The 12,341-nt window shown below is 36.2% G+C and overlaps 1 pseudogene; it reads left to right on the forward strand.

Moving 5' to 3' along the window:
* Positions 1-442: 442 nt before the first annotated feature.
* The window catches only part of LOC121146389, a 123,541-nt pseudogene continuing 111,642 nt past the window's right edge, over positions 443-12,341 (forward strand).

Consider the following 12,341-nt stretch of genomic DNA (forward strand, 5'->3'; position numbering starts at 1 on the left):
AATAAAGTGATATCAGAAAATGAAGATAAAAATTGATATACTAGAAATGAGCATAGTCTCATATTTTGTCACATAAAATTCTTATAATATTATAAACATATTAAAGGGGAGATATGACATTCTAAAAAGAGATACAAAGCACCAAAATTGAAAGATAATTCATTCAAAGAGGAGGATTTCATAGTGGGATTGGTATCTCATGTGAGCCTTTGAGGACAGGTAAGACAAAGATGTGAGAAAGCAAGTTTATCTTTCTAGGGAAGAAAACTTCTTCTAGATAACCACACAGAATTTCCCAGCAGGTGTCAGGCAAAATGAATCTTATAGAAGTCATGCCAAGAATGCATATATGGGATCTATCTCTGTGAAGAGACTAAAAAACAATTGTACATAGGAAAGATTACCCAGAATTACTGCACTGAAAGATAAATGAATGTAGAGTATGTGGGGAATACCCACGTTAGTGAGAGAGAAGTTGAGAAGACGGCATGGGAAACAAGAGAAGCATGGAGCTCAAAGAATTTCAAAGAATACTCCCCATGTCAAACGCTCCAGAGAAGAGCAAGAGGAGAAACGTGAAACAGTGATTGACTTTGTCAATGACAACGTTTTCAAAAACACATCTGACAAAGTGAGAAAGCAGCAAAGTAGAAGGAGGTGAGTTCTACTCTTGAGAGAATTGAGGGCACGGCCAGCATATACACACTTGTGCTTTGATGGTTTGCAGTAAACACAAAAATTGGTGTCTGGGAAAAAGTAAAAGTTCTTAAAATTATCTTCCAGCCCTCTCTTTTCCTCTCTCCCATTCTCCCCTGCCCCTCAGTGTGGAATGTACGCAGTGTGTTGGGAAATGGAAAAAAATTAATAAGAATAACAGATAGTAGAAAATATTGAATTTACTTACTCTTTTAATTACTAGAGGTAGAAATCATAGAACATTAAAATTAGAAAAAAATAACAGTATATTGACCAAAAGTAAGAAGAAACTGAAGTGTCCCTACGTCAACTTGGAATGATTACATTGGCTGCCATATATTGAATAAGTCCTACATATTCAGGAATCAGTTTAAACTATTACATATTAGAATTAGTATATTTTGGTATGTTTAGGATATATTAGTTATTATGTTTCTGTACAGTAAAAATTATTTTAACTTAATTAATTGCTAAATTGATGACAATTTGATACATGAGAAACTTTGGAAATACAAATATAACCTTCGTTAGACTATATATATATATATACTTTAGCTTTGAACAGATTACTGAGATCACTCCACTCAATGTTAAACAGAATGATGAAGACTTTCTGAGAGTGAAGTAGAGATGAGAAAACTATCATTGAGGAAAATTGATTTATCAATGAAAAACAGTGGTAATTTGGCTAGACGTAGCCCCTTTTCTAAAACATTTCTTGGGAGAGTGTTTAGTTTCCTCTCATTGGCAACATCTATCACGTCTTGTACAATTCTGTCTCCACAGATTACTCCTTGTGTTGGAACTTGATCATTCTGTTCCATTCTACACCATGAAACATCTTCCATTTAATCAAATCATCAATGTGCAATTTCTTGGATTATCTAGCATTTAAAAATGAAGTTATTTTAAATCTAATTTCAGGTCAAGAGAATCCTAAGTCTTCAAAACAGAAAGGATCCTGTGCTATATCATGCAGAAAAATATCTTCCATACTTTTTGCATATGACCACAAAGAGAAAACTAATTCTTAATCACTTTATTTTATTTTCCCTATGTAATTTCTTCTACAATACTTATCAACTTTCCAAATACTTCCACTGAAATTATGCCATGTCCCTAGGCAACTTTATCCTTTTTTAAAAAAAGACATAGTTAGGCACAAATACAGCAAAACAAAGGCTGGAATAAAAAGTTTCCTTAGGAGAAAACTGAGTTTTAACATTTTTACAAATTTTCTGATCTTCTGGATCATAAATTTGTTTGGCTAGCTCCTTGACTACTTTTAGCTCTATCTTTTTAACATATATATTAGATATTCTGTCCAAGTCTATTTTTTGAATTTTATATTTGCTTAACAGATTCTACCTCTTTGTTATATTTTAAATTAACAGTTCCTAAATTGGCCTATTCTTCCCACCTACTTGTGACAATGACACCTACTTCAACACATCAAAGAAATAGAGCTATATACCCATTTCCTCATTTTTAAATTTAATTTTTAATATTGTTTACACAGTTGAGAAGAATACCTGTCCATGTTGGGCCCCTGATTAGGGAGCCAGAGGATCACACATGGAGGTATGGGGGTGGGATAAATGTTTAGTCTGTGTCCCCAGTGGAGAAGGGGAAGAAGACCACTCCTTGCTATCAAAATACATCAGCACCTGGGAATAGGAGATGGTCCTTTCATGACATTTAAAGACCCTAGCAGAGGGAGGAATGCTCTGAGGCTGTTAACTTGGGTATCTTCAATAGCCCTGAGACATTGTTGGTTTTGCTTCTCCGGGGTTAAGAAAATCTTTGCAAGGTCTACCAATTAACAAAGTCTACCTTAGTGCATCATCAGATCAAGGAACATACTGCAAAGCCTGACTCGGAGAATTGTCCATCCTGTTTTGCTTTGCTTTCTCTGATGTGGCAGTTGACAACCCCTATTGCCCTAGATGGGCTGGCTCTCATGTCTTCTGTGTGCTATTGCAAAGGCATCAGCAACCGAGAAGGCCCAGTCCAGATACATGTACTCCAAGGTTGGATTACACATCCTGTGATTTTTCTCTGTAGCCAGGGTCTGAGTTCAGCAGTCTAGTCAAGAAGTCCTCTAAGAAACCTCATCTGAGGTGACCTCAGATTTGACTCCTGTGTGTGCCAGCTAGTGGAGGGTTAGGTTCACTCTGTCACTTGCAACAGCCAATGCACATACAGGTGAATGCAGCTGCCTGGTCAGTTCTACCTCGGTCCCCTATCTTATATGAACTGATGGGTACTGCAGCCCACCCCAGCCAGGCTGCCACAGACCTGATCCTCAGGCTTATCATCAAGTGTCACAACCTATTTGGAGCAATCTCCAATAACCACCACTAGGCCCACCCACAGACCCTGTTTTCATACATGTCAGAATTTGCTGTGGCCTAGACTGGCCCATCCCACATCCTATCTGGCTCTTGTGCACAACCAAGAGTGACAGGGCTTAGTTCAGCCTAAACCTCCCAACACCATAGTGGTCCTCATGTATGCAGACAGGTATCGCTGCCTTGTTTAGTCTGGCTGCCCCGACCCTAATTCTTGTTCTCACCAGTGACAGGTATAGCCCAGCTGGTGGGTGTGTGTGTGTGCACAGTTCTCAACCACACATGCTCCCAGCTCCAGATCTTACACCTATCAGGTAATACTCTGGTTCAGCTTGACACAACTTGCACCCAGTGCAGGCACTTGCCAGGTGGTGCTGCAACTTCCATGGCTGGCCCATACCCATTCTGGTTCTCAGACATGCCAGTGTGTGCAGCAGCCTAGCCCAATCTAGCCCCCTCCCCAAGTCTGACCCACCCCCAGCTCTAGCTCTCACATTAGGCTCACTAGTGGAAGCAAGTAGTTTTATATTTTTACTAATCCTACTTTCATTTTTATAGTTCACTGGGGTCTGTGAAATATCAGAATAAATGGTTCATTTATGCCCATTGAGTAAAACCTGGAACATAGTTTTATCATTTAGAATTATTGTATAAATTTACAGGTGTATGTCTTGCTTTATGACATATTTTCAGTCATGTCTATGATTTATTTGGTGCTTGATCTACCATATAACACCGAATCATAACATTGTTCCTATGAGGAAATGTAAAATTTTTATAACAATCTGCTCTACATTAAGATCCTAACAACACATTGTAGTGACAATAGCAATTTCCTACTAAAGTTTTATGAACTCTGATTTACAGAGATTTATGGTTAAATCATAAATGTCCCTTCGTTTATGCAAACTAAATTTTTACATGTTGAAATACTTGCGATTGGTTAAGCCCAATCTTCCAAAGCCATTTCAGGAAGAGCTGTCTGATATACACTTCACTCTGTATCCTTCTTGTAATTGGCAACTAAGTTGATAAAGGTTTCATTTTCTTTAATTTTTTGACATTTCTAATATACCCTATGTTATATTTTGTACAACTGTAGCCTTTATCCAGAATAGCTGTCAGTGTTGTATTCTTAATATAAGGAGATTATGATTTTGGTAAATTGAAAGAACTGTATTATATTGTTTATAGAAAACTCCATTCTGTCACAGACATACATACAATGATAATGGAGGCTTAGTCCTAAAACCACAGTGGGAAATCAGATGCATTCAACAAGAAATAAACTACAAATTGTTTTGAGTTCACAGTACTTAAATACACACAAGGCCAAATCATTAAGCAAAATAATGAACCAGATTCATGAAGCAAAAGCTTAAACATGTTCATTACAGTGATCACAGCAGGATATTATTTTAAATATTTAAAAGACTATTATTATACTATAGAGTCATTGTACTATTGTGATGTACAAAATCACGTCATTTGGAAAACTTCAGATACAAAATTAGAGTACTAAAAGCCTATTTGCAGATATTTGCATACACTTAAGATACCTGTCTCAACAAAATCTTAGTGTGTAATTTGAAACACCAAGAACTTTTGTCAGAAAATGCCTAAAGTTCCATGTTAAGATAACGATTATCAGACAGTAAGGATATCATCACACAAAATTCATTATACCTGCACTGCAGCAATAAAGAGGAAGTTATCATAGCTAGAATATGAATTTTTGCTGCTATGAAAACTATTTTTTAAATTTTAACACAATAGCATTCTGAATTGGTTTAGCAAGCAGATCTTCTTGACCTTTAACATTAAATGAATAATCATTTAAGCTCTTTTATTTGCAATACCCGAATCTTCATATCTATTGCATGAATACAGAGATGAACAAACATGACCAAGTGTTTTGTTTTTCTGTATTATCAAAAAAAGCTATATCTTTTAAATAGTATAATGGACATAGTATCCACTTAGTAGATGTTTTTCAGAGGGGTTATCCTAGACTCTTCTTATGAAAGTATATGACTTAATGCAAATTGTATTTTAGTCTCATTGACAGAGCTGTTGCGAACAATCTTGAATGTAAAGATACTGCATCCTAAAGGTTTATTTACATAATTACGCATATGTACTATAGTTGATATATCACTTGTAATAAGATCTGATATATCACTTGTATGCCTGTTATTTTTTCAGCAAACATGTATTGAGGGACTGCCACATTATTAGCTACTGCTCTGAACTTTGGGAATACAAGAGCAAACAAAAGACATACGGTCCTTTCCTTATTCAATATGTAGTTTACAGAAGTTTTTAAGAAAAGGAATTTTTTTTTTTCACAAAACACAGCGATTTTAGATTTTACTGCCGCTGTTACTTTTGTGGGAGCATTAGAGGAGAGCATTAGATATGGAAAGTTAACGAAACAGACTATGACTCTAGAACATGATGTTAGTGTGGATGATGGAACAGAACACACAGCAACAATGTGATACAAAGAAGCCATCAATGGGTGCAAAAGTGGGAAAAATTAAGTACATGTTTTACAACAAATTTTGCATAAAAAAATGTTGAGCCTTTTGAAATCAGCAAAACTCCTGCAGATAAGATCAATCTTGAGGGGAGATTTATGGTTGTTTTATGTGTATGGATGATGTCTATATATGGTTATTGCAAAAAACATGCCAAAAAATTGTAGGATATTACTTGAAAGAATTTAATTGCCAAAGCTCTGGTTTTATTGAGATATAACATATTTGAGTGAGTGAAATCAGTGACATCCTTTACATGATTTTCTCCATAGACATGCAAATTTTGATTTCTTACAGAACCATCTTCAGTCAAATATCCACATAGCTTATAAGCAAATCAAATACAACTCAACAGAAAAACAAATGTAAATTACTATCCTAAAGTATAAGAAACATCCAAAGTCTATATCTTTTTATTTAAGCGTCTTTTGAGAATAAAAATATTTCAAAATCATATAATGATGTTACAACTTTGCCCTATGTTTAGTAAAATATTTCCATTTTTAAAAATTAAATAGACTTGATTCTATTTCTGTTTTGTATCCTTTTTAAGGTTTTATTAAGAGATTCCATGGAAGACCCTAAATTAACACATGTTTAATATGAAGGACATAGCTGAAAACAGAGTAAATGAAAATACACAGTGTGCAGCAATAAAAAAATAGGTTCAATAATTATACATAAGGAAAACAACTATATTTCAAAAAGTTCCATTTTTTGCCAACAGAGTTACATGACAAGGAAAACACTAAAGCATGTGCTTGAAACAAAAAGAAAATGATTCTGCAGGAAAATGCAGAAATGTGAAAGTGTATAAAAACATGGAGGGGATTACTATATAGAAAACTCTAAGTTGATGTTGGCTTTATTCAACAACATAGTTTCCTACTGTGTTCAACAAACTGTGTGCTGCTCACAATTACGGTAATAAAATATGCAGAAAAAGAGATGATAGAGCCATTGGTTTTAGTGTGTTAATAGTGTCAGGGCAATGGTAAAAATAATATTCCAACTTGATAATACATCAAAATACATGCCTTGATTTTTTAGGATAAGATGTAAAAATTAGTAAAAAAAAAAAAAACCAATAAAGAGTGGGCTTATGAAAGATAAAAAAGAAAGCAAGTATATCTTGTTGGGCCTGGCGCGGTAGCCTAGTGGCTATAGTACTCGCATGCACACACCAGATCCCATATGCCGGTTCTAATCCCGGCAGCCCCACTTCCTAGCTAGCTCCTTGTTTGTGGTTTAGAAAGGCAATTGAGGGTGGCCCAAAGTCTTGGTATCTGCACCCACGTGGGAGACCCGGAAGAGCTCCTGGCTTCAGATCAGTGCAACTCTGGCCATTGCAGTCACTTGGGGAGTGAATCATCAAATGGAAGATCTTCCTCTCTGTCTCTCCTTCTCTCTATATATATCTGACATTGCAATAAAAATAAATAAATCTTTACAAAATACATATTTTGTTGACCAAATAAAAAGCAAACATGGAAGAAGGAACAGAAATAGTTAAAAGTAAAAGTAAAACAGTAGAACAAGAGATATGATAACTACCAATAAGCAAAAATGAAAAAAAAAACACTATGCCATATGAAACTATGAAGTTGTTGAACTTGAAAACAAATGGAAACACACAAATAATATTCTTTTAAAAAGTTTGGATGTTTGCACTCAGGTTGAAGGGGGTGAGAAAGAAGGTAACATTAAGATATTAACCAAAATAAGTTGACCAATAGTAATATAAAATTACAGCTTTGCTATAAAACAAAAAGAAGGCATTATACTGGAGAATGAGCTATCCATTTCATCAGGGCAGGCATGCTTCATTGACTGATTTTATTGACAGCCTCAGTTGTGTCATCATCTTGGTCTCCTTTCGCTGTGATGTGAGTTTGCTATCCATTTAACAAAATAGCTGCATTATATTTTTTCTCATTCCTTAAATTTGGGCTTGTTGCTATTACATGCTTTGACCAAAATATATATTTTTAAAGTTAGCAGTTTTAACATAAATAGAAGCTTGTAAATACACAGATGAGGTTTGGCTTTCTGTCTTATTTATCTGTAATAGTTTTGAGACCATGTTGAAATGATCCTCTTGGAAGCACTTTTGAGAAACTTTGATAAAAGAAAGCCTGTAAAAGTGCTGAGATGTCTCAATCAAGGTCATCAAAGAGCAATACATTTGTACCTCCTCAGCCAGAATGCAAAGGGCTGGAGGAAGGAAAAGCCAATAGAGTAGCCCAGCCAATCTGTCACTGAGCAAGTGGACTGAGAAAAGATTGCAATCATCAGTCTATTTGTAGACAAAGAACAAAATAACAATGTTTTCCTTTTCAACCACTATCTTTGTGAGTGATTTTTTGTTTCATCTAAGATTGTTGTATAAAATAGGTAGCTGATAAAACGAATAGATGCCAAAAATGGGAAACTGTCATTAAAAGGTAATGAACAGTTAGTTGCAATGTGGTAACTTACTGGAGGAGACTCAAAACAGTGACAAAACAATCATGAAACTATCATCTGTGCTAAATTGGAGAACTGAAAATGTAATGTATGGTAACAGGTTTTAAAAAGATTAAAATTTTACTTCTAAACTGCTGAAGTCACAGATGACTCTTAACAGTGACATATGATAAGCTCAACAAGAAAACATAAACCAGAATTTTTTTTGGAAGAAAGGAATAAAGAAAAATTTTATTTCCACTCTTTCTTTTAAAATCATTAAGGCAGTATGTAGAAAAAGGGCGTTTGATCATCTAAAGTGATAAAAACAGCTTTTCATGTTTAAAATGATCATGGCCCAGGAAGCGACAGATTTCTAAATAAATTGTAGGAATGAGTTTGGCAAATGGTGTGTGATACAGTCACGTTACAGGAAGCCTATGATGTTTGCAAAGGAGTTTATTTGGAACAAAATGGAAAAATGTTCAAAATGCAAAAAATGAACAAGAAGAAAATATCTGTCATATCTTGCTAGAGGCAGGAAAAAAGATGGAAAAGTTAATAAAGTCACTACCACATATACTTGAAGTCAAATAAAAAGCATTTTATATTCAAGCTGAGATATTTGTTAATGTCTTCCAACCTGGATTTCAGAATATCATTGAAATAATGACTGCTACATGCCTACTCACAATTTTAAAACAGGATATTAGAAGAGTTTAATATACTACAATAACTACATATCTACAATTTAATATACTACAATATTTAATATGCTACAACATATAATTAACATTTCTTTTGAGTCATTAGCAAAATGGTGGGTAACCAGATCATTCTTTCTATAGCAAGGAAAAAAAAAATCAGAAAATGACCAACCACATTTGAGATAGATCACATTTGAGATAGATACTAGGTTGTACACTTGATCTTGTGACTAAATGAAGCTTTAGTAGAACCTAGGAGAGCAATCAGCTTCTTGTTTTGTTTTGGTTTTTTAACATGGAAGATTTACAAATAACTATGGCCCAGAAATGATATGAGGATGACTTCACTGATTGGCTCAAAACCTCAGCTTGTGCATGTACTTGTCTAACACCTTTGCATTTGTCTTACCATGCAAAGAATTAGTTTCTGCATCCTTTGATTAGATTCCTTGTCATTTGATTCTTTATGCTAGTAATTAATTTATTGTCTCTCAACTCCAAATTCAACCTCAGTGGTTGCTCTGCAATAATAAACTACATCTTTTCATTATTTTAGCTTTGCAATTATCATGGTGCTTTATTAGCAAAATCCACTGGGAAGACAAGGCAGGAAGAAATGGAATTTCTCCTCTCAACTTGAGTATTCTAAATTTTGATGGTTTCCTGTCTTTGCTTTATTTCTGGTAATGAGGATAGGGACATTTAGTAGGTTGCTGCTCGGGCTATACATCCCAAGTAGCAATCTTTAGGTGCTTCTACAGCTCTGTGTTGCACCCATTGAATTCTCAGGGTTCCCCCCATGCAGACATGTGTTCCAAGCTTTCAGGGGGCAACTGAAATCCTTTGGGCCTTTCCTTAGCCAGACAATAGAGTGTTATTTTTTACTGCTTTTCTCATGTGAAAATCATGTACTCTTAGATACTCATAGACGTCCTCTGCAGTATCCGAGGGTCCAGGCTTGGAGGATTGTTTCCATGGAAACAATGTGCTTCAGGCTTCCAGCACACAACAGTAATGGGGCTTCCTCTACGTGTTCACTGCAGTTCTCTGTCCTCTTAGACTGTTCTTACCACCAACCTTACGTTCTCTTCTTTTGTGGAATATCTCATTATCCTGGGGGTATCCATTAGTTAAGTCTGCAGGTTTCTTCCCTAACATAATTTCATAACAATTTACATTATATCTCTATTTTAATGACTATGGCATTTCATTCAAGATATTTATTACAACATAGAGTGTGTGTTCCATCTGATGGTTCACTCCCTAAATGTATGCAACCACTGGGTTGCCAGAAGATTGGAACCTTATCTTCAGCTATCACATGGGTGACAAGGGCCAAAGTACTTGTAGTAACTTCTACTACCTTGACCAGTTAGCACAGCAGCACCCAATACAAGAAGCAACTTTACTGTTGCACCAAAATGCAAGCTTCCAAGCTATAATATTTCTTTCTCCTCATTTGACAGACTGAAAAACTCACGTGGGCTACCAGAATAGTGCATATTTCTTGAAAGCAAATGCTTGAAGGAGGATGCCATCTTGCAATTTCTCCGTTTCCCTGTAACCATCATTAAAATATTCCAAGAAACCTAATCAGATAAAGTATAGAAGACACTTGTGACCATTGAGAGACCTTAAAGATGAAAGAAGTTTTCATGCAATTTATGAGGGATTTGAGCCCAAATCAGCTTAACTGTCAAGGTGACTGCCAAAACTTACAGACAAATCAATGCATCTAGACTTGACCAAATTTTGCCCCATCCTTATGGCTAAGTAATGAAAACTAGTGTTTTGTTTGGAGCCACTAAGTTAGAGTAGTTAATCTTGCAAGAGAATCATTCCAGAAAGATACCTGATAACAAGTAGTCAATAAAGTCCATATTCAAAATGGAAGCAGGACAAAGCCATGGTAAACCAAATTTAATATTATATGTGTTTCAACCTAATTTAAAAGATCAAGAACCACTGACCAAATGAGACTAAATATGAAATGGATAAACAAAAAGAAACTAAATTGGAACTTCATTAAATATTATTCAGAACAAATGGGAAGTTACTCAGCATGGAATTTTTCAGGAAAATGAAAACTAAAAGCATGATGCGATGCTATTGCATGTGCACTATTAAAGATGAAGATATAAATAAGTCTTCTAGTTATGTGTCACAACTGAATTAACTATCTCCAAACTTAACTGAAAACCACAAATTTCTATCTTATTAATTATTTCTCATTGAATTGCTGTTGTTTTATATCAATGTTACTGGTGTCTGTGCGGTGGGTGTGGAAGACATGAAGGTGTGAAGAGTACTGTTCCTTTGCAGGCAGGGCCGCAAGGAATTTCCCACTGCATGGCAGGACCCGGCAGCTGTCTCTATATCCACTTGAAGGCATTTTCACCTCCCTATGCATGGCACCGGACAACCCCACTGGGAATTCTGTAATCTATTTAGGCATTATCTGCCGCTGCGTAGTTGGTGTTTCCTACCAATGTGAGCTTGGAAGCTGATGTTGCCAATACCAGTTTAGCAAAAGAGCTTTTTATTATTGCTGTCTGGGCTGCCCCCACTGACCATATGCTAATCAAGAGTATTAAGTCCCCAGGTATAGTAGGAATCTATTCTTCCTCCTTTTCTTGATCTTTCACTCCCTCCATCTGTGATGCATTTCATCCCTTAACTGATTCAAGATGAATTTGTAGAATGAGGATTGTAGTACGAATGTGTTACTGATTGATATGCACCATCTTTTGAGAACTTCCTGACCACAGTGTCAGGATGGATAACACCTCGCTTTAAGGTGAAACAAATGGCAGAAATATCCTTGGAAACACCCACTTGACCATGATGTAAAATGTCTGAGCCAGAGTTTGACTGTTTGACTGTTTCTGTATTAATAAAGTGGACAGTTTTTCCAGATTGTCCATTATGATCCTGGAATCGTAATGGTCTGTTTCATTCTTCTCTGTGCCTCATCCACGCACCCTTCTCGAGTTCCAAACTCAGCTGGAGGAGGACTCCAGCACAATGTTATTTTTTGAAGACTCCATTAGGTTTATTTTGGTGATTTTCCAGTGTGTCATAGAAAGAAATCATCAGTACTATCTAAAACAGTCTGTGGAGCCTGGTGCAATGGCTCAGTAGCAAAATCCTCACCTTATATTCACTGGGGTTCCATATGGGAACTAGTTTCTGTACCAGCCGCTCTACTTCCCATCCAGATCCCTGCTTGTGGCTAAGAAAGTAATTAGAGGATGCCCCAAAGCCTTGGGACCCTACTGCTACCTGGGTGACCTGGAAGAAGCTTCAGGCTCCTGTCCTTACTTCGCCTCGGCTCTGGCCATTGCAGCTACTTGGGGAGTGGCCAGCAGATGGAGGATCTTTCTTATCTCTGCTTCTTTCTTCAGATCTGCCTTTCCAATAAACATAAATCAATTTAAAACTAGCCTGTGGACCTGCAATGTGGTACAATGTGTTAAGCCACCTCTTATTTTGTCAACATTCCATATTTGAGCACAGGTTTTAATATTGGCTGCTCTACTTGTGCCCAGCTTCCTATTGATGTTCCCAGAAGCAGCTCATGATGGAATGCATGTGCCACACAA

This window comes from Ochotona curzoniae, unplaced genomic scaffold (genome assembly GCF_017591425.1).
Source record: "Ochotona curzoniae isolate NIBS_2020 unplaced genomic scaffold, NIBS_Ocur_1.0 scaffold_4505, whole genome shotgun sequence".
NCBI lineage: Eukaryota > Metazoa > Chordata > Mammalia > Lagomorpha > Ochotonidae > Ochotona > Ochotona curzoniae.